We start from the raw sequence: 9,864 nt of genomic DNA on the forward strand, positions 1-9,864 counted from the left end.
TTGGAGACTAAGGTAGATATATACTCTGTTTTGGCAGTTTTAACAGCTCTCTGGTAGTCTGATAGGCAACTACGCAGGATTTCTAGAGAGACATGGATTTTATCTTTTCTCCACTTTCTCTCAGCGCGCCTGCAAGCACGCCTGAGAGAACGAGTGGAATCATTAAGCCACGGCTCTGAAAGTGCTTTGGTGCGTCTAAGCCTAAAAGGAGCAACAGAATCCAGTATTTCATCCATCCATCCATCCATTATCTGAACCCGCTTATCCTGAACAGGGTCGCAGGGGGGCTGGAGCCTATTCCAGCATACATTGGGCGAAAGGCAGGAATACACCCTGGACAGGTCGCCAGTCCATCGCAGGGCACACACACCATTCACTCACACACTCATACCTACGGGCAATTTAGACTCTCCAATCAGCCTAACATGCATGTCTTTGGACTGTGGGCGGAAATCGGAGTACCCGGAGGAAACCCAAGCAAACACGGGGAGAACATGCAAACTCCGCACAGGACCTCCTTGCTATGAGGCGGCAGTGCTACCCACTGCACCATCCGTGCCGCCTCCAGTATTTCAGAACATGTAAAATCAAACATGGAGATAAGCTCCTCAGCACTGATAGCACAGTTGGCATCCAGCGCACAAATCGAGGAGACGCTGAAAATATCAGAGAACTGTGATGCGGTCGACTGGTTGATTGAGCGCAAACGGCGTGCGGAGGCACGTGATTTGATTCCTGAACAAGGGATAGAAGATGTAAACAGGACAGGTAAATGGTCTGCGATACATGCTGTACATTTAATTTACAGAAACAGATAGACCAAACGATAAGACAAGATCCAATGTGTGTCCCTTTTCATGTGTCGGACCAGATACAGATTGGATGAGATTAAAAGAATCAATTAAGTGCAGAAATTCCCTGGTTAAAGGTCTTGATTCACAGCACACATGGACATTAAACTCAATATGGTCATATTTAACCATGATCCCCGACAAAAAGTCCGCAAAATCATTAATGAAGTCCGTGTTACATTTTGGCGGACGATAAGCAACAGCGCAGAGCACCGGGGAGGACAGGTTCATTTCAAAGAGCTGCAACTCAAAACTAGAGTAAGTAGGTGTGGAATGACACAGTCGGCACATGAGATTAGATCTAAACACTGAGGCTATGCCTCCACCGTTACCAGTGGTGCGAGGGGAGCTGAGGAATGAACAGTCAGGGGGAAGGAGTTCAGAGAAAGGTGCATATTCGTCAGCATGGAGCCAGGTTTCCGTAATGAACATAAAATCCAATCCCCGGGAGATAAAAAAGTAATTTAATAAAAATGTTTTATTTACTATTGACCTTGCATTCATTAGAGCCATGCGAAGGTTTACCTGTTGAGTAACAGCCGAATCGACACTGGGGGAGGGAGAATTTAAGGTATGTGCAACTGGACAGAGCACTCGCATACCACGGCAAGCCTGACTATCGCGACGGTAGGGGTCCGGTAGCTTACCCAAGATGCTCCAGGAAAGCAGTGTGTAGCTGCATTCGCAAACCGAAGTTTCCGGGTAATCGAATCACCCACTATAAGGGTTGTTGGAGAGAAAAGGGGACGAGGTTGAGAAGGGACAGGCTCCTTCATAGGCCTGCAATGGGAAGTGGAGATCATCTCCCCGGGAGAGGGGCACTGACGAGATGAAGGGGCGAGGGATCTACGCGATCGCGTCGGCGACCCCGGGGACCATGTCACGCAGGCAGAGGCTGCGGCAGGGCCGCAACATCAGACCTGGGAGGACTCCGCATTGGACCAGGGTCAGGAGAACCACCAGAGTGGCTGATCACCACCTCCCTGAGGATCCTTCGTCGGGAATCAGAGGTCGCTGCCCGGTGTGAAGACCGCCGGCCGAGCGGAGCCAGGCTTGCTCAAAACGCAAGCAACATGTAGGTCCGAAGTGTTGTTCTGTTGGGGGTCTTCCCAGGGCTGAGTGAGTCCGTCCAATACTTGGAAGGTGTTCGTCAGCCGCAACTCTTCTGGGACTGGGGGTAAGGAGGTGCGCCTTCCTTGTTGGCTGCCCGTCGGGACAGTAATCCAAGCAGCATTAGCTGTGGAAGCTGGAGTGCTGCAGTTCTTTGGCTTAGCCCCTAGCTGGGACCAATCCTTCGAAGCCGCCCCGGCCACGGGGAGCTCGGCCTCGGGGCGAAGCAGCGAAACAGCAGCATCAGTTCCACGGGGTTCCATAAATGAATCGAGGAACAGCTCATCGTCTTTAATGGAGTGCAAGATGGAGATCCGTCCTTCCAGAACTGCAATCCTCTCATTTAAACTTTTACAACTTTCGCAGTGTAAAGAGGTCAGGATTGACATTTTATTATTCTGTAATACGGTAATACGTGTCTCGCCGCGGGGTAGGCCGCCCGAGCCTCGGCCTGGAGTACCGAAGGCCTTTTTGGAGCAAGAAGGTTGGTGGAAAATAAACTTGTGTGCCCGTGCTCTTCTGCTGGTAGTTTCTGCTGGAACTTCTCCGATGTTGTGTTGCCCCTTACGAATTTACTTTGTAATCCTTGTGATTGTGTGAATAATAAAGTCAGGAGAAACACTGACCTGTAGCCAGGAGCTGCTGTCGATAGGTCTAGTCTAGTCGCTAGTCGCTAAATGTATTACTTGTATTACAGTGTATTACAGTGACTCCTGGTCTAATGAATATAAACAGAATACCAGACATGAATATGAAAAATAATAAATTACAAAAATTACGATAATAAACAGTAATAAACTAACAGACAGAACGCAGGAACATAACACTAGACCTACGTTGTAATAAAAATAAAACATTTTAATTATGTCTTTTATTTGAACTATTACATCTTGCCAGTAGAGTAATATACATAGCTTACACTTTATCATAACATTAGGCATTTTGCTATTTGTAATATTCAAATGAACCTCCCCACTGCCACCGAGAGCCATCCACCAGTGATGCCCCCTGTGGCGGAAGGGTGGCACAATCACACTTGCTCTAAATGTAGCTGTTGTGTGTGCCCTCAGGGTATTTAACCACAGCGGTAAATAGCTACTAAATACTGTAGTAGTACTGTAGATCAGTAAGGTACTCTGTACCTTGCATTACATACATCCTTGTGGTACCCTTTCCAGTTGGAATTTTCAACAGGGACTTTTGTGAGACCAAGTGGTGCATAGGCATTTTATTGGCCGCTTGTGTTGGGGCACATTATAAAGTACTTAAATGTACAAAGATTTATACTCTAAATATAAACTTGACATACATCGCCTATGTTATATACTGTGCTATATTGTTCAGTCACCTTGTTAGACTATCTGTAGTTATCTCAAGGGAAGAAAATGGTCTGCATTACATTACATTATTGGCATTTGGCAGACGCTCTTATCAGAGCGACATACAGTTGATTAGACTAAGCAGGAGACAATCCTTCCCTGGAGCAATGCAGGGTTAAGAACCTTGCTCAAGGGCCCAACAGCTGTGCGGATCTTATTGTGGCTACACCGGGATTAGAACCACCAACCTTGCGTGTCCCAGTCATTTACCTTAACCACTAAGCTACAGGCCGCCCTGTCTGTAGCCATTTGGTCTGTTTTATTAGCATGTTTTAAAGTTAAACTGCATGCCAAGCGCTTTGGTGAATGAGCCCCTGGCTGGGGCACTGGTGCATGGTGAGGGACATGTCTGCTTTCTGCTTTCTTGTATTACAGTGACTCATTCCCTTGTTCTATTGTCTCTGAAACCTATTCATTTGCAAAGATCCTTTCCGTTCTGGCTGCTCTATTTCCTTTTCTAGGTTACCCATTGGATATATTGACATATTGAGTTCTCATTGTAATTGCTGTTGTGTGTAACATGTCTGTACCACAGGTGTACAGTGCTGGAGAGCTGCAGTGGAGGGCCACAGTGCCTGATTGTTTGGTCTGCAGTCAGTGATTGACAAAAGAATCCATCTTGTTTTCAAGGCCTTAATTGGCAGCTGATTGAAAAGAGACCACACGATCACTTCAGCCCCCGGGGAGTTCAGTTTGACACTCCTGGTCTGTACTTCAGCCCCCGGGGAGTTCAGTTTGACACTCCTGGTCTGTACTTCAGCCCCCGGGGAGTTCAGTTTGACACTCCTGGTCTGTACTTCAGCCCCCGGGGAGTTCAGTTTGACACTCCTGGTCTGTACTTCAGCCCCTGGGGAGTTCAGTTTGACACTCCTGGTCTGTACTTCAGCCCCTGGGGAGTTCAGTTTGACACTCCTGGTCTGTACTTCAGCCCCTGGGGAGTTCAGTTTGACACTCCTGGTCTGCACTGCTCTGAACCTGCTCTGACTGGACAGTGAGCACGACTGTTTTCAGAAACAAAATGTAGTTGTCTGCCCCTTAAGTTGTATTGTGTTTATTCATGGACTAATGTGTGGTTTAATATGAGTGTATGCTTTTGCTGATTGCATATCTTTGTGAAAAGAGAAAGAAGAAAGAAGAAGATGAAAATTCTAGATGAACCTTAGATGACCTCTGGCATATGTGACTAGATGTATGAGTACGACCTGTGGTTTCTACCTATGCTAACCACGACAATCATTTCAACTGTCTCACACTTTTTTTTGTCAGCGCAAACAGAGTGGTTATTTTCCATGACAGTAGAGTGGTGTAGAGGAGGACACACTGTTAGGGAAGTTGTTCTTTATGCGCTCATGTGATCCACTCTGCCCAGGCTGTGAATCTGTGGTCACATATAGTTTGTTAGCTTGTTCATTATAACTGCTTTATGAAACATGCAGGCCATAATCGCATTGTCATCTGTACTTCCTGCATTTATTAGAAAAAATGGATGGCCAGTGACTAACAAGATAATGTCAAATGATTTGCACAAAACAGCAGTGTTTGTTATAAGTCCCATAATTCAGATAATATCAGGGTATTGAGAATTAAATTTGTTCTTCATTGCACGACCAAGTCCTCTGTGTGGCTGTCTGGCTGAAGCGAGCATGTTGACGCATCCCTGAGAGAGCAGCATGAGAGAGCTATGCAGCATGAGTGAGCAGCATGAGAGAGCAGCATGAGAGAGCTATGCAGCATGAGTGAGCAGCATGAGAGAACAGCATGAGAGAACTATGCAGCATGAGTGAGCAGCATGAGAGAACAGCATGAGAGAGCTATGCAGCATGAGAGAACAGCTTGAGAGAGCAGCATGAGAGAGCAATGCAGCATGAGATGGCTATGCAGCATGAGTGAGCAGCATGAGAGAGCTATGCAGCATGAGTGAGCAGCATGAGAGAGCAGCATGAGAGTATGCAAAGATTGTTAAGAAACACGCCTATATCACCTATAGTGTGGTGACTATTTAAAATGCCTGTAGTAGTATTATAATAGTAGTATATTTTGAATTCTCAAGACTGATAATTTATTGCATAATAATTTGGCATTGAAAAGAGACCCGGGTCTAATGAAAAGGGTTATAGCCCAATAGCCAGGGCCCAGGCACACCACTGCCTACCAGGCACTATAAAAGTCTCTGGTGCTTATCTGTTACTGTGGGGGAAATGAAGTCCATCACACCGGCAAGGGTGGGCTCATGACAGCCATCCAGCAGAGTGCTCACACTTGCAGCCTGGTGGTGGTTTTCTGGTGCAAAAAACAATCCTAAAGCACTGGGTAATCCCTCACTCACTCACTCACTCACTCACACACTCACTCACTCACTCACTCACTCACTCACACACTCACTCACTCACTCACTCACTCACTCACACACTCACTCACTCACTCACTCACACACTCACTCACTCACACACTCACACACTCACTCACACACTCACACACTCACTCACACACTCACTCACTCACTCACACACTCACTCACTCACTCACTCACTCACTCACACACTCACTCACTCACTCACTCACACACTCACTCACTCACTCACACACTCACTCACTCACACACTCACACACTCACTCACACACTCACACACTCACTCACACACTCACTCACTCACTCACACACTCACTCACTCACTCACTCACACACTCACTCACACACACTCACACACTCACTCACTCACTCACTCACTCACTCACTCACTCACTCACACACTCACTCACTCACTTATATTCTGCTTAAACAATCCTAAAGCACTGGGTAATCACTCACTCACTCACACACTCACTCACACACTCACACTCACATACTCACACACTCACTCACTCACTCACTCACTCACTCACTCACTCACTCACTCACTCACACACACTCACTCACTCACTCACTCACACACTGACTCACTCACTCACTCACTTATATTCTGCTTAAACCTAAAGCACTGGGTAATCCTGCTGCAAATGACTGCTCCGTCCGTGCAGTATAGTAAACGGAATGCAAGGGAATCACCAATACATCACAGTATACAGTGGGAGCAATAATTATTTGATCCCTTGCTGATTTTGTAGGTTTGCCCACTTACAAAGAATGGAACTGTGTTGAATTTTAATCATACATTTTAACATTGAGAGACAGAATATCACAAAATAATCCACAATAACAACATCATATAAATTTTATAAATTTATTATCGTATTTTTGCATGAAATAAGTACTTGATCCCCTACCAATCAGCAATAATTCTGGCTCCCACAGACCAGTTAGTTTTCCATTAAGAAGCACTCCTAATCTCAGCTCATTACCCAAAACACCTGTGTCAACTCGTTACATCCTTATATAGCTGTATAAAAGACACCTGTCCACACAATCAATCAGATTTCAACGTTTCCACCAAGGGCAAGACAAAGGAGCTGTCTAAGGACATCAGGGACAAAATTGTAGACCTGCACAAGGCTGGGATGGGCTACAAGAAAATAAGCAAGCAACTTGGTGAGAAGTTAACAACTGTTGGAGCAATTATTAGAAAATGGAAGAATGTGTAGTACTGTAGATCAGTAAGTATAGTACTGTAGTAGTAGTACTGTAGATCAGTAAGTGTAGTACTGTAGTAGTAGTAGTACTGTAGATCAGTGAGTGTAGTACTGTAGTAGTACTGTAGATCAGTAAGTGTAGTACTGTAGTAGTAGTACTGTAGATCAGTAAGTGTAGTACTATAGTAGTAGTACTGTAGATCAGTAAGTGTAGTACTGTAGTAGTACTGTAGATCAGTAAGTGTAGTACTGTAGTAGTACTGTAGTTCAGTAAGTATAGTACTCTAGATCAGAAAGTATAGTACTGTAGTAGTACTGTAGATCAGTAAGTGTAGTACTGTAGTAGTACTGTAGATCAGTAAGTGTAGTACTGTAGTAGTAGTACTGTAGATCAGTAAGTGTAGTACTGTAGTAGTACTGTAGATCAGTAAGTGTAGTACTGTAGTAGTACTGTAGATCAGTAAGTGTAGTACTGTAGTAGTAGTACTGTAGATCAGTAAGTGTAGTACTGTAGTAGTAGTACTGTAGATCAGTAAGTGTAGTACTGTAGATCAGTAAGTGTAGTACTGTAGTAATACTGTAGTTCAGTAAGTATAGTACTGTAGATCATAAAGTATAGTACTGTAGTAGTGCTGTAGATCAATAAGTATAGTACTGTAGATCAGTCTGTACTTAATCATTTGCAAAAATAGTTTGCAATAACAGATTTTCCCATGCTCAACATACTGTAAGTTACATTCACAATAGGTACAGTTATGCATTATTTAGAAACCATTAGTATGAATTATTGTTATATAGAAAACCCTGATTCAGCGATCGTATGATGCTGTTTAGTTGACATGGCTGGGGTGAGTTTGACTTCATGAGAGCTACAGAGGCAGAATGCTAACCCTTCACTCTGCTTCTGAATCCCACTCTACATTGCCTCTCCTTTCCAATCGAACATATTATTTCTTCACCATGGCAACTTTGGAGCTGCATTATAAAGCACTGCCGAGCTGCGGTTAGTCAAAGGGAGTAATTGTTTGATGGATTCTGGCTGAGCTATTGTCATTAGGACGCTGCTTCAAAACACAATATTCATGCTTATTTAGGTGGCTTTTATATACATAGTTTCAGTTCCACCTGCCTTTCAAAATTGCATCTAAGTCTTCATTTTGCATTTTAGAATAATTTTAAAACTGTGGATTTGCTGCTCCAGTGCCAGGACAGCTTGCCTGAGGAGCTGGGGCCTCGGGTTGGGTTCAGACTGCATTCAGATGTTCTTAGTTTTGTCCAGCTCTGTTGTTACCTTGCCCTTTAATAGTTACAATTACAGTCTTGTTGATGTATTGTTTCATTTTCAAGAATTGAAATGATTCTGCTCACGTATAATAATGAGAACTAGGCTTATTTATCTGAGGTTTATGAGTTCCCTCTCTGGGAAGCTGTAATTATAAAAATGTACAGCATGTCAGGTAGTTACTGTGGACAGTGGAACTTTGCTTGCTTGCCATTTTTGTGGTATTTTGGGATGAACTATTTCAAGCTGTAGTAAGAGTGCTGAGAGAATGGCTTTTAGTCATTTTTAGGAACTCCTCCATTGAGACCAGACATCCTCCTTTCTGCATGAATACATGCTGCACTCTCAGAGATAATCAGATCTGAAACTTTTTCTGTGTATGTTTTGCACAACGTTTTTTGATTTGCTGTTTCCATGAAGAGTGTGTGACCCGCTACACTGGGCTGTGTGATGCGAGGAAAATGTGCTATGCCATAACATTGTTGAATATTGCGATTACGATTTGGCTTGCAATATTTATGGCGCAAAGTGTGTGCAGTCTGTCTTTCTGCTTTAGGTACACTGCTAACATAGACCCCAGGACTATGAACAGGAACACAATGCACGCACAGTGAACAGGAACACAATGCACGCACAGTGAACAGGAACACAATGCACACACAGTGAACAGGAACACAATGCACGCACAGTGAACAGGAACACAATGCACGCACAGTGAACAGGAACACAATGCACGCACAGTGAACAGGAACACAATGCACGCACAGTGAACAGGAACACAATGCACGCACAGTGAACAGGAACACAATGCATGCACAATGAACAGGAACACAATGCACGCACAGTGAACAGGAACACAATGCACGCACAGTGAACAGGAACACAATGCATGCACCCTGCCGCTGATTCACTGTTTCTCCACCTGCTAGCTTTATGCTTCCTCTCATTCCTATTGGTTCACCCTTTCAGCTGCTGTATATGGGGGGAAGTGGACAAGAGGAACTGGGAAGTATGAAGATGTTTACAGCCTGACAATATAACTGAGCTCTATGAAGGCCTCTGAATGCATGGCACTAATTGCATGTGACTCCTTGCTGTGAATGACAGTATTCATCTGCCTGTTTCTTCATGCATAATGACTGTGCTGATAATGAAACATAGCTACTCAGTCTGGAAGTTTGTGTGTGTGTTTTTTTAATTGTTAGTATTAATTTTTTTTTTGCATGTCTATAAATGTTGTGGTTCTAGGGATGTCTTGATGTGCAGTAGTTTAGATTGCACATAACCCCAAAGCAATGATTGTTGCCTATTACTTCCCTAACCAAAAAGATGCATGAAGAAATATACTGGAAAATATACCCAGAAAATATATATTTACAGAACACAACCCCAAAGCAAAATACACAACACAAAGGGTTTTGAAAACATATATTTAAATCCATGCTAAATGTATTGTATTCATGATAATATATTATTATTACATTACAGCCATTTAGCAGACGCTCTTCTCAAAATGTAGAGAATTCTGTGTCGTGTGGTTTAAAACTTCAAAATGAGTGAAAAGAAGGAAATGTGTTTGTATCTGTGCAGAATTGGTGTAAAAGTTTCAGGTTTTGGTCATTGTGTCTCAAGTTCCAGTGTTACTGTGTAAGCAATTGAGAAAAACTGTAAACTA

General features: G+C 43.7%; 1 protein-coding gene across 5 annotated transcripts in view; it reads left to right on the forward strand.

Moving 5' to 3' along the window:
* LOC133130254 (adenylate cyclase type 2-like) overlaps positions 1 to 9,864 on the forward strand; it is a 57,741-nt gene that overhangs the window by 13,416 nt on the left and 34,461 nt on the right. The window lies entirely within an intron of this gene.

This window comes from Conger conger, chromosome 6, assembly GCF_963514075.1.
Source record: "Conger conger chromosome 6, fConCon1.1, whole genome shotgun sequence".
NCBI lineage: Eukaryota > Metazoa > Chordata > Actinopteri > Anguilliformes > Congridae > Conger > Conger conger.